The sequence below is a fragment of the Podarcis bocagei genome (assembly GCF_964188305.1).
Source record: "Podarcis bocagei genome assembly, chromosome: 3".
Classification (NCBI taxonomy): domain Eukaryota; kingdom Metazoa; phylum Chordata; class Lepidosauria; order Squamata; family Lacertidae; genus Podarcis; species Podarcis bocagei.
The window spans coordinates 98104562-98114525 of NC_138127.1; the positions used below are offsets into that span (position 1 = coordinate 98104562).

General features: G+C 47.0%; 1 long non-coding RNA gene across 1 annotated transcript; it reads right to left on the minus strand.

The window, feature by feature from the left end:
• Nucleotides 1-1029: 1029 nt before the first annotated feature.
• Nucleotides 1030-7675, minus strand: LOC308583098. Its single transcript, XR_014006054.1, has 3 exons — nucleotides 7470-7675; nucleotides 2377-2455; nucleotides 1030-1173 (listed from the first exon to the last, which is right to left on the minus strand). It is a non-coding gene; the product is annotated as an uncharacterized lncRNA (long non-coding RNA).
• Between the last annotated feature and the right edge of the window lie 2289 nt (nucleotides 7676-9964).

Genomic DNA, 9964 nt, shown 5'->3' on the forward strand with positions numbered 1-9964 from the left:
TGTGACAAGAGTTAAGAATTTCACAGGAAAAAATGAAGACTTTCTTAAACACCAAAAAAGAAAAAAGAGAAGCTAAAAAGGGAGATGCTCCCAATGTAAGCTTCACTGCTCTCCTGACAGGCCAGGAAGAAATCTTAAGTCTACCAACATGCTTGACTGGTCTTCCTGAATTTCAAGTGATACTAGCCTTCAAGAATAACAGTTAATGAAGAGAGCTGGCTTCCAAGTGAAAGACAGATTTGGGTCGGGAGATAACACCCAGTGCCAAGATACATGGTCCTCTCAACTGAGAGGATCTGTTGTGGCTTACATTAGAGAAAATACACATAAAACGTGTATTTTTTCTAATGTAAACCACAACAGACAGTATCAGTATAGAGAACCATGGGTCTTTGTATAACTTCCACACATGATGACAGCAAGTCAACCAGACTGTTGCTGTAATTGTGGTCCTTGAGGCACATATACACATCTCTGGTGGTAGCGTCCCAGTTGTGTCTGCTGCTTGGGAGAAGACCTCTGAGGTAATTCTCAAGGGACAATAATAAAACAATAAAGTAAAACAACAAAACGAAGCACTAAAAGGTGTTAAGAAATAAAATGGAAGAGAAGATAAAAACAAATGCTAAGGGTTGGTTATAGAGCAGAAACTTGCCTTAGAGTTGGCCTTAGAGCTCAAAACCCTGCTTCAAGAATTCGGCAGCCATCTTCCTCCAATAATAGCCTTTATCTCGCAATTGTTTCCATTATCTCTCTTTGAAGGGGCAATGCAAAATATATACTGTTAGTTTTCTTAATAATAGCTTCACAACTGTATACAGTGCATCTCTGGAGAATGTTAAAGGGTTTAAATCTTAATTGACGGCATTGCAATGCTTGCAAGAGCTGAAAAAGTAACACTTCCAGCTATATATAACAAGAGAGATGGCATCGTGTGAATTTTTTTATGTAATACGGAACAGTTTAGCCGTGTTCTCCAGTTGTCACACAAACCATGTGTAATCCCTTTCTCCAGCAAAGCCTCTGACTGAAGGAAACCTGTAGTCCACTAACATCTGCAATCTGGATCTTGACTGATCTGACATGTAAATTGTATATTCACAATTTCATTGGGTGTGGAATGGGAACATTTTAACCACCTCAGAAGGAATAATCAGAGCAAAATGGAAAGTTCTAAATGGAAAGGAAAGGATGGTTAGTAAAGGCTTGGGATGCACATATTTATAAATATTCCAAGTGCTATAGTTAAAAAGAAAAACATACAGTGGTACCTCGGGTTAAGTACTTAATTCGTTCCGAAGGTCTGTTCTTAACCTGAAACTGTTCTTAACCTGAAGCACCACTTTAGCCAATGAGGCCTCCCGCTGCTGCCGCGCCAACAGAGCACGATTTCTGTTCTCATCCTGAAGCAAAGTTCTTAACCTGAAGTACTATTTCTGGGTTAGTGGAGTCTGTAACCTGAAGCGTATGTAACCAGAGGTACCACTGTATTCACAGAGACTCACTGCAGCATGCGTTCAGGAACCTTTTATTCTGACAGGGGCCACATTCCTTTGAGAATAATCTTGTTGAGGGCCACAATTCAGTGGTGAGTTGACCTGAGTGGAGTGCAGCCGTGAATAAGGAGAGATGCCAAAGTGGATTTGGCCATCCTTTTCTTTCCTCTAACTTTCTGCCACCTCTTCTCTCTTCTCCCTTTCTTTTCCTCTTTTTGACATCCGCCATGTCTCTCCCTCTCTCCCCCCCCCCCGACACCCTTTATCTCTCTCTCTTTCGCTTTCTAACACCCCTCACTCTCTCCCTAGCTATCTCTCCCAGTGTGAGCCAGTGTGGTGTGGTGGTTAAGAGCGGTGGACTTGTAATCTGGTGAACCGGGTTCGCTTCCCCGCTCCTCCACATGCAGCTGCTGGGTGACCTTAGGCCAGTCACACTTCTCTGAAGTCTCTCAGCCTCCCTCACCTCACAGAGTGTTTGTTGTGGGGGAGGAAGGGAAAGGAGAATGTTAGCCGATTTGAGACTCTTTCAGGTAGTGATAAAGTGGGATATCAAATCCAAACTCTTCTTCTTCTTCTCTACCTAGTGGGCTGCCAAGAAAGGGATGGACCTCTCTTGCCAGAGATCTGATCAGGTTGCCCTAAGAGGGCTTTGAAATTAGGCTGAGAGCCACATGCAACCCCCTGCACTATGGACAGACTGCACTAGATTCAGATTTCTGCTCAGTCATGATGCTCAGTGGGTTGTCCTGAGCTAGTATCTGAACCCCACAACCTAACCTACCTCGCAGGAGTTTTGTATAAATTAAATGGAACGCTGGAAGTTGCCTTACACAGACGCTCTACCTAGCCTAGCAATCCAGCTATGGTTTCCCATTCGTACCTGGAGATGCTGTGACGTTTTCTGTGGAAAGCTTGCACACTGCTACCAAGCATTGCAAGCTACTCAGATGAAGGATGGGCTACGATAAATAAAGCAGAGACCACATCTCTGCTAGGGATGGAGGGGGGAGGAGAGCCCAGTTTATTCTCATTCACTTCGCTATCGTGAAAGCAATCCTTTTACTTATTCGCTGAAACCTGGCCTGCTTTCGAATTCTTTGTCAGAGTTTAAAATGGAAGTGGCAGGTATCTGTCCCCTCACGGCTCGATCGCGAGCAAAAACTGGCAATGCAGAAAGCGTTGTCATTCAAAGCTGTCATTTACCGAGATGCTTAGAGATGTTGCCGCAGCTATCAAGCGCATTGGACAACATGGCAAATGACAACGGGGGGGGGGGCGGAGGACGGAAAAGGCCTCACTCGGAGGCCCACATCGCCATCTACTGGAGGCTACTGACATCGCACAGCATGCCGGGGAGGAACGAAGCAACGGTGCTCTTTCGGCTTGCTTTAAAAAAAAATATTGATGGGCTCAGAGATTGATGGTGCTTAGGGGATATACATGCAAGAGGTATCTGAGAGTTGCCTTGTGAGAATGCAGATCTTCCTTCTCCTACAATCTTGTCTACTGGGGAGTGATGCAGAAGGTATTGTCCTCCGATATCAGAGGTAGGATGCCTCTGGGTACCATTTGCTGGGGAACATGAAGATTGTTGTGCTCGTGTCCAGTGGCGTAGCGTGGGTTGTCAGCACCCGGGGCAAGGCAAGTAATTTGCACCCCCTAACCCATGGATTTGCGCACCCTAACCCTAACCCCCAGATGTTGCGCCAGGTGCGGCCGACCCCCCCTGCACCCCCCATGCTACGCCACTGCTCCCATCCTCTCATAGCTGGAGGTGCCGGCGACTCAACCTGGGGGCCTTTTGCAAGGAAAGCAGCGCTCTCCCATGCAGCCATGAACTGTAGTAGACCGGATCTTTTGAGAAGCAAGGCGGACTCGGCTGAGGGACGTGGCTGGTCTCTGCAGGGGAAGGAAAGGAAGAGACCGCGGGGTCTTTTTCTTCAAGGCATCCGTCCAAGAAGGAGCGCCTGCCTCTGGTTTAAACCTCGCTCACCAGAAGAGTTGCAGATCCAGCCGGGGCCGCGCGCGCTTTCCTGAGCGGGAAAGCAAATGCGGGGGAAAGTCTCCTGAGAGGTGCCCTCCCTGCTCTCAGAATGGCGGGATGATGAGAGGCGCCCTCTAAGGGACAAGAGACCCAGGAAATCCACCTCCCACTGAACTGAGCTGGGGTGGGACTTAATTGGAAAGAGGATCGCAGCTTCCTCGAAGGGAGCCTTTGACCTTGAAGCTTGCTGCTGGCAGGGTGGCTTTTTGCGGTCGCTCCAATTTGGGGCGCAAATACCCGGCGGCTTCGCCCCCCAACCCCCGCGAAGATGCGGCTTGGGGGCGCGCGCGCGTTTCCACCTGACTCTCTCCCTCGCCCCCTCCCCGGAGCGTTGCAGTGAGAAAGGGAGAATCTCCCGCTCGGCTGCCGCTGTTTCTCTCCACGTGTCCGCCGCCAGAGGAAGCAGCGTCGGCGGCGGGCGGCCGTGCCTGTGCGAGCAAGTCTGGCGGCGGAATGGTGGCGAGGTGCTGCGGCTGCTGCCGGGCCCTGGCGGTGGTGCCTCCCGGTGCGCTCTGCCTGGGCGCGGCGCTCAGCGGGCTCTTCAGCTTCGGCTTCTTGGCCGCGGCCCTGGTGCTACAGCCTGCGCCCGAGGCTCTTCGGAGACTCCGGAGGCGGCGAGCGCCCCCCCCAGATGTTGCGCCCGGTGCGGCCGGCCCCCCCTGCACCCCCCACGCTACGCCACTGCTCGCGTCTTGGTTCCTATGGGCATTTTTGACTGGCTACTGTGAGAGAAGAGTGCTGGACTAGGTAGGCCTTTGATCAGACCACTGGAGCTCTTTGTGTGTTTTAATTGAGGCGGACTGCCTGCTGAGGGCCTGAAGGACGCTGCCCTTGCCTCTTTCCACCTGGCTTGGGGCGGGACTTGACAGGCTTCACAAGGACTGTGGCTGCTGCTTAACACCAAGGACTCCTCTTTTAAACTGTTTTTAATTTTTATCTGTGTTGCTTTAAACGAGACCATCCTTGGCTGTGAGCTCTGGAAGAACTGCACCCTGCCTTACTGGCCCTTTCCCATCTGGCCTGGGAGAGTGGAGTGCTGACTGACTCCAGCTACAAAAGCTGAGGCTGTTGGATAGATTTTGGGGCTGGATTATTGTTGAGAGAGCGGTTGCTGTTATCGATACTATTGTTGTACAGTGGTACCTCAGGTTACAGACGCTTCAGGTTACAGACTCCGCTAGCCAAGAAATAGTACCTCGGGTTGAGAACTTTGCTTCAGGATGAGAACAGAAATCGTGCAGTGGCGGCAGCAGGAGATCCCATTAGCTAAAGTGGTACCTCAGGTTAAGAACAGTTTCAGGTTAAGAACGGACCTCCAGAATGAATTAAGTTCTTAACCCGAGGTACCACTGTATCTTTAATTTTAGATCTTATGATTTATGTGGAAATTGTTTACATTAGGTTGTGTACTTTTGGATGTGTTTTATATATTGTTTATGACTTCTGCTATGTTTGTAATTATGTAAATCTTGTCATGTTGTAAGCCGCCTTGAGTATAGTTTCAGCTATGGAAAGGCGGCATACCAAAAAAATGATGATGATGATTGCCCACACTGGTCCAGCAGTCTGCTCCATCAGCTGGGTGGGCAAGTAGGCAGTAGGTGCAGATGGGAAAGCCCTGCTTTGTCTGGACTGTACAAATCAGAGTGGCTTCACGTGCCTTTGAGATCCCTCCACTGACTGAGAGCTGTGTTCTTCTACCACTAAGCTACAGGCTTTTCCTGTAGCAGAGCACAATAAGAACATGGCAGCAAGGAGTGTTTTAGAAATAAAAAAACTCAAATGAAAATGACCAGAAAAATAAAACTTCAATTGATCTATTCAATCAATCAATCAAATCTTTATTATGGTCATAGACCAGCATAAGTAGGGTGGGGTACAATCATTTAAAATCTGTAAAACGTTTTGGAAAGCTAAAATTATTAAAACAGAAGGTATATATAAAAGACTATAAGAAGCTAAAAGAAGGATTAGGAGCATTAAATGGATGTGGAAGAGCATAAAACGTTGGTATACGAAAGGCTATGACTATCAATTTACAAAGCACTCTGATATGGGTGTTCATTAAATCTAGATTGTTGCACAGGTCATCAACTGACGGGTTTTGAACGCTGCTATGCAGAAGCTGACAACATTGTATGTTGTAGCAGGGTTAGTATTTGAAAACAGCAGGGAGGTATAGAATTGTCTTGTGCACCCTGGGAACATATGGAGTAGTGGGGAGATGAGGCTAATATAGTGGTACCTCGGGTTACAAACTTAATTCCTTCCAGAGGTCCGTTCTTAACCTGAAACTGTTCTTAACCTGAGGTACCACTTTAGCTAATGGGGGCTCCCGCTGCCACTGTACATAATATTTATTAGAAGTTTAAAAAATTACAGAAAAAAGAAAAAAGGAAAACAATAAAAAAATTAACAGAACATACATTACAATACATAAAAAGAAAAACATAAAAAATACAACAATACAGCAAAAAGAAACAAAAACACTAAAACACACATCCAATATTCCATATCTTTACCTTTCATTTACTTGTTTCATCGACCTCCTCACACCTCCCTTTTTTGTAGTCTAGTTCAATTAACTATTTCAGCAAATTCTTTCCATCTTTCTCAATTTTTGTTCTACAATTTATCTTAACGGTCTAACCTTAAATTTTTTCATTTTGGCCCATTATCAATCAGCTTTTACTTAATTCTTTACTACATTTCTGCTAAAACCATATAACTTCATTCCAGCATCCTTCTAACATTCATTAATTTTGCAATGTTTTTGTAAATATACTTTGAATTTTTTCCAATCTTCTTCCACCAACTCTTCTCCCTGGTTTCGGATTCTGCCAGTCATTTCCGCCAGTTCCATGTAGTCCATCAGCTTCATCTGCCATTCTTCCCTGGTGGGTAGATCTTGTGTCTTCCAATACTTTGCGATAAGTATTCTTGCTGCTGTTGTGGCGTACATTAAAAAAGTCCTATCTTTCCTTGGCACCAATTGGCCGGCCATGCCCAGGAGAAAGGCCTCTGGTTTCTTCAGGAAGGTATATTTAAATACCTTTTTCATTTCATTATAAATCATCTCCCAGAATGCCTTAATCTTTGGGCATGTCCACCAAAGGTGAAAGAATGTACCTTCTGTTTCATTACATTTCCAACACTTGTTATCGGGCAGATGATAGGTTTTTGAAAGCTTGACTGGTGTTATGTACCACCTGTAGATCATTTTCATTAAATTCTCTTTTAAGGCATTACATGCCGTAAACTTCATACCAGTGGTCCATAACTGTTCCCAGTCAGCCATCATAATATTATGTCCAACATCTTGTGCCCATTTAATCGTAGCAGATTTCACCGTTTCATCTTGAGTATTCCATTTCAACAGCAAGTTATACATTTTTGACAAATTTAGGGTCTAACAATTCTGTTTCCAATTTTGATTTTTCCACCTGGAAGCCTAATTTTTTGTCCAAGTTATATGCCTCCTTTATTTGATAATAATGGAGCCAATCTCGTACTCTGTTTTTTAATTTTTCAAAGCTCTGCAGCCTGAAACCGTTCTTAACCTGAGGTACCACTTTAGCTAATGAGGCCTCCTGCTGCTGCTACGCTGCTGGTGCACGATTTCTGTTCTCATCCTGAGGTAAAGTTATTAACCTGAGGTACTACTTCTGGGTTAGCGGAGTCTGTAAGCCAAAGTGTTTGTAACCCAAGGTGTTTGTAACCTGATGTCTCTATAATATAGGCACTGGAGAAGCACACGCTCTATTGTTTCTGTTTGACCAGAATCACAGAGGCATTGCTCTCCGAGTAAGCAATCTCCTTATATCAACCTTCAATGACAGCCGAGGGGAGGCCATTGAGCCAGGGTAAAGGCCCTCCAATGCTTAGGGACTTCGAGTTTAGTTAGATATGCCACGAGGGAGGCAGAGTACCTGATGGATTCATTGGCAATAAAAGTTGGGGTCCTGGCTAGATCCAATTGGTGTTCTATGTCTGCTACATGTTGTTTAATGAGTGCTTTGGCCTGATCATATCCCATGCTGAGTAGAAGACCCAGAGAGAAGTCCAGGGGTGAGATTTTAGTTGCCATTGCCTGTTTTCACGTGGATTGGAAGTCATCACTCATAGTTCGTGGGGCAAGGCCAAGGAATCTATTCATAAAATGGTTGTAGCCATGTTGATCCATTGGGATAACAAGCAAACAAGCAAATTCGAGATACTAACTGATATTAAAAAGGTAAAGGTAAAGGACCCCTGACAGTTAAGTCCAATCACAGACAACTCTGGGGTTGCGGCACTCATCTCGCTTTCAGGCCGAGGGAGCCAGCGTTTGTCCAGAGACAGTTTTCCCGGGTCATGTGGCCAGCATGACTAAGCTGCTTCTGGCGAAACCAGAGCAGCACACGAAAACGCCATTTACCTTCCTGCCAGAGTGGTACCTATTTATCTACTTGCACTTTGACGTGCTTTCGAACTGCTGGGTTGGCAAGAGCTGGGACCGAGCAACAGGAGCTCACCCCGTCGCGGGGATTTGAACTGCCGACCTTCTGATTGGCGAGCCCAAGAGGCTCAGTGGTTTAGACCACAGAGCCACCCGCGTCCCTTATTGACCGATATTAGGAATGATCAGAAGTTACAAAATAGGTAGAAAGCTTTGCATTATTATTATTAGTTTTATTTCCCAGTCGTGACCAGGGCAGGTTACGGTTACGTAAAATACAGCATTAGAAACATGTTCATAGGAAATCACAACTAAAGTGTCTCCTAAACACGTCTCTCTCAAGGGTCAAAGAGATTCATCTTCAGCATATGATGCGTAATGAAGTTGCTAGATGCACCTCTGTCGCGAAGAGGAAGAGGAAGAGGAAGAAGAAGAAGAAGAAGAAGAAGAAGAAGAAGAAGAAGAAGACGACGACGACAACTTTGGATTTGATATCCCGCTTTATCACTACCCGAAGGAGTCTCAAAGCGGCTAACATTCTCCTTTCCCTTCCTCCCCCACAACAAACATTCTGTGAGGTGAGTGAGGCTGAGAGACTTCAGAGAAGTGTGATTAGCCCAAGGTCACCCAGCAGCTGCATGTGGAGGAACAGAGACGCGAACCCGGTTCACCAGATTACAAGTCCACCGCTCTTAACCGCTACACCACAACTTAGGGGCTGCCACAGAGAAGGCCTCCTTCTAATATGACATTCGCCAACCAGGTCCATGCAGTCAGTGCAGGGACGCGGACTTAGAAAAAATATTGGGGGGGCCCGGGAAAGCTCATGAATAATAAATAAGCTCATGAATATGCAAATAAAGTGGCTCCGGCCCTAAATAGGGCAAGCCACGCCCCCCCAGCCAGCCGATTGGCTGGCTGGGAGGTGTGGCCAGTCGGGATTCCCCTGTTCTCGCGGGATTTCCGGCCGGGGCTCTCCGATTAGGGCGCGCGGCTGGCTGGCTGGCAAAGGAGGAGGCGGGGGACGGCGGCGGCGCTCTGCTGGAAGGGCGCCCGCCTGAGATTATTGGGGGGGCTGAGCCCCCCCAAAAAAATTTTTGAGGGGGCTCGAGCCCCCTCAAGCCCCATGGAGTCGGCGCCTATGAGTCAGTGCTGGTCCATGTGGCCTCTCCTGATGCTATGTGGCTCAGGGCAACATCCCACCAGTCTGCACTGCATCACATGACTCAGCGTGGCCAGGGCAACATTCCACCAGACCATGCAGCAACAGGAGATGCTCCATGGCCAGGGGAAACTTCTCATCAGGCTGCACCATGCCGGTAGACACCACACGGCCTGGGGTGAATTGCTGCCAGGCCTCCTCAGCCCCCTCAAGATTGGGGGGGGGCTGAGCCCCATACCCATGGACATTAGGAGGCTGTAGAGCCCTCGGCCCCATGGAGCTGGAGCTCCTGCCAGAAGGATTACAGGAGCAAGATAATGGCAAAATACATAGGAAGCATTAGGGGAGAGAAGGAATCTGTTTGAACTTGGCACGCAAACTGCATGTGGCACTGAAGCCAAGGTTTGGCTTCCCAAGAAATCCACTCTCTTTTATTACCAAAAAAAAAAAATTTAAAAAAAATGTGCACCTCTTTCTAGCCTTCACCCTTGCAAACATTTCTCTAACAGCGTGTGAGCAGTGCCCGGGTCAACGAAACAAAACTCAGCGCACAGTAAGATTCATCATTCCATTGTGCTTTATTTGTGTGCCGTATACGCGCACTGTGCCTGTAATTTTAGGCGGAGAGGGGTTTGGCAAGTAGAGACTGGCATTTGCTGAAGAACGAACCCCAGTGATTTTTGGCAAGTGCATTTTCTCCCTTTCCTTTTTTCTCTTCCTAACACAGGTGCCTCAAGGAACAAGAGGCCAAACACTTTTGCGGCGCAATCAGAAATAATGTGTGCATAACGCTGGCACCGCCTTCTGGTTCCTTTCAAAGGAAG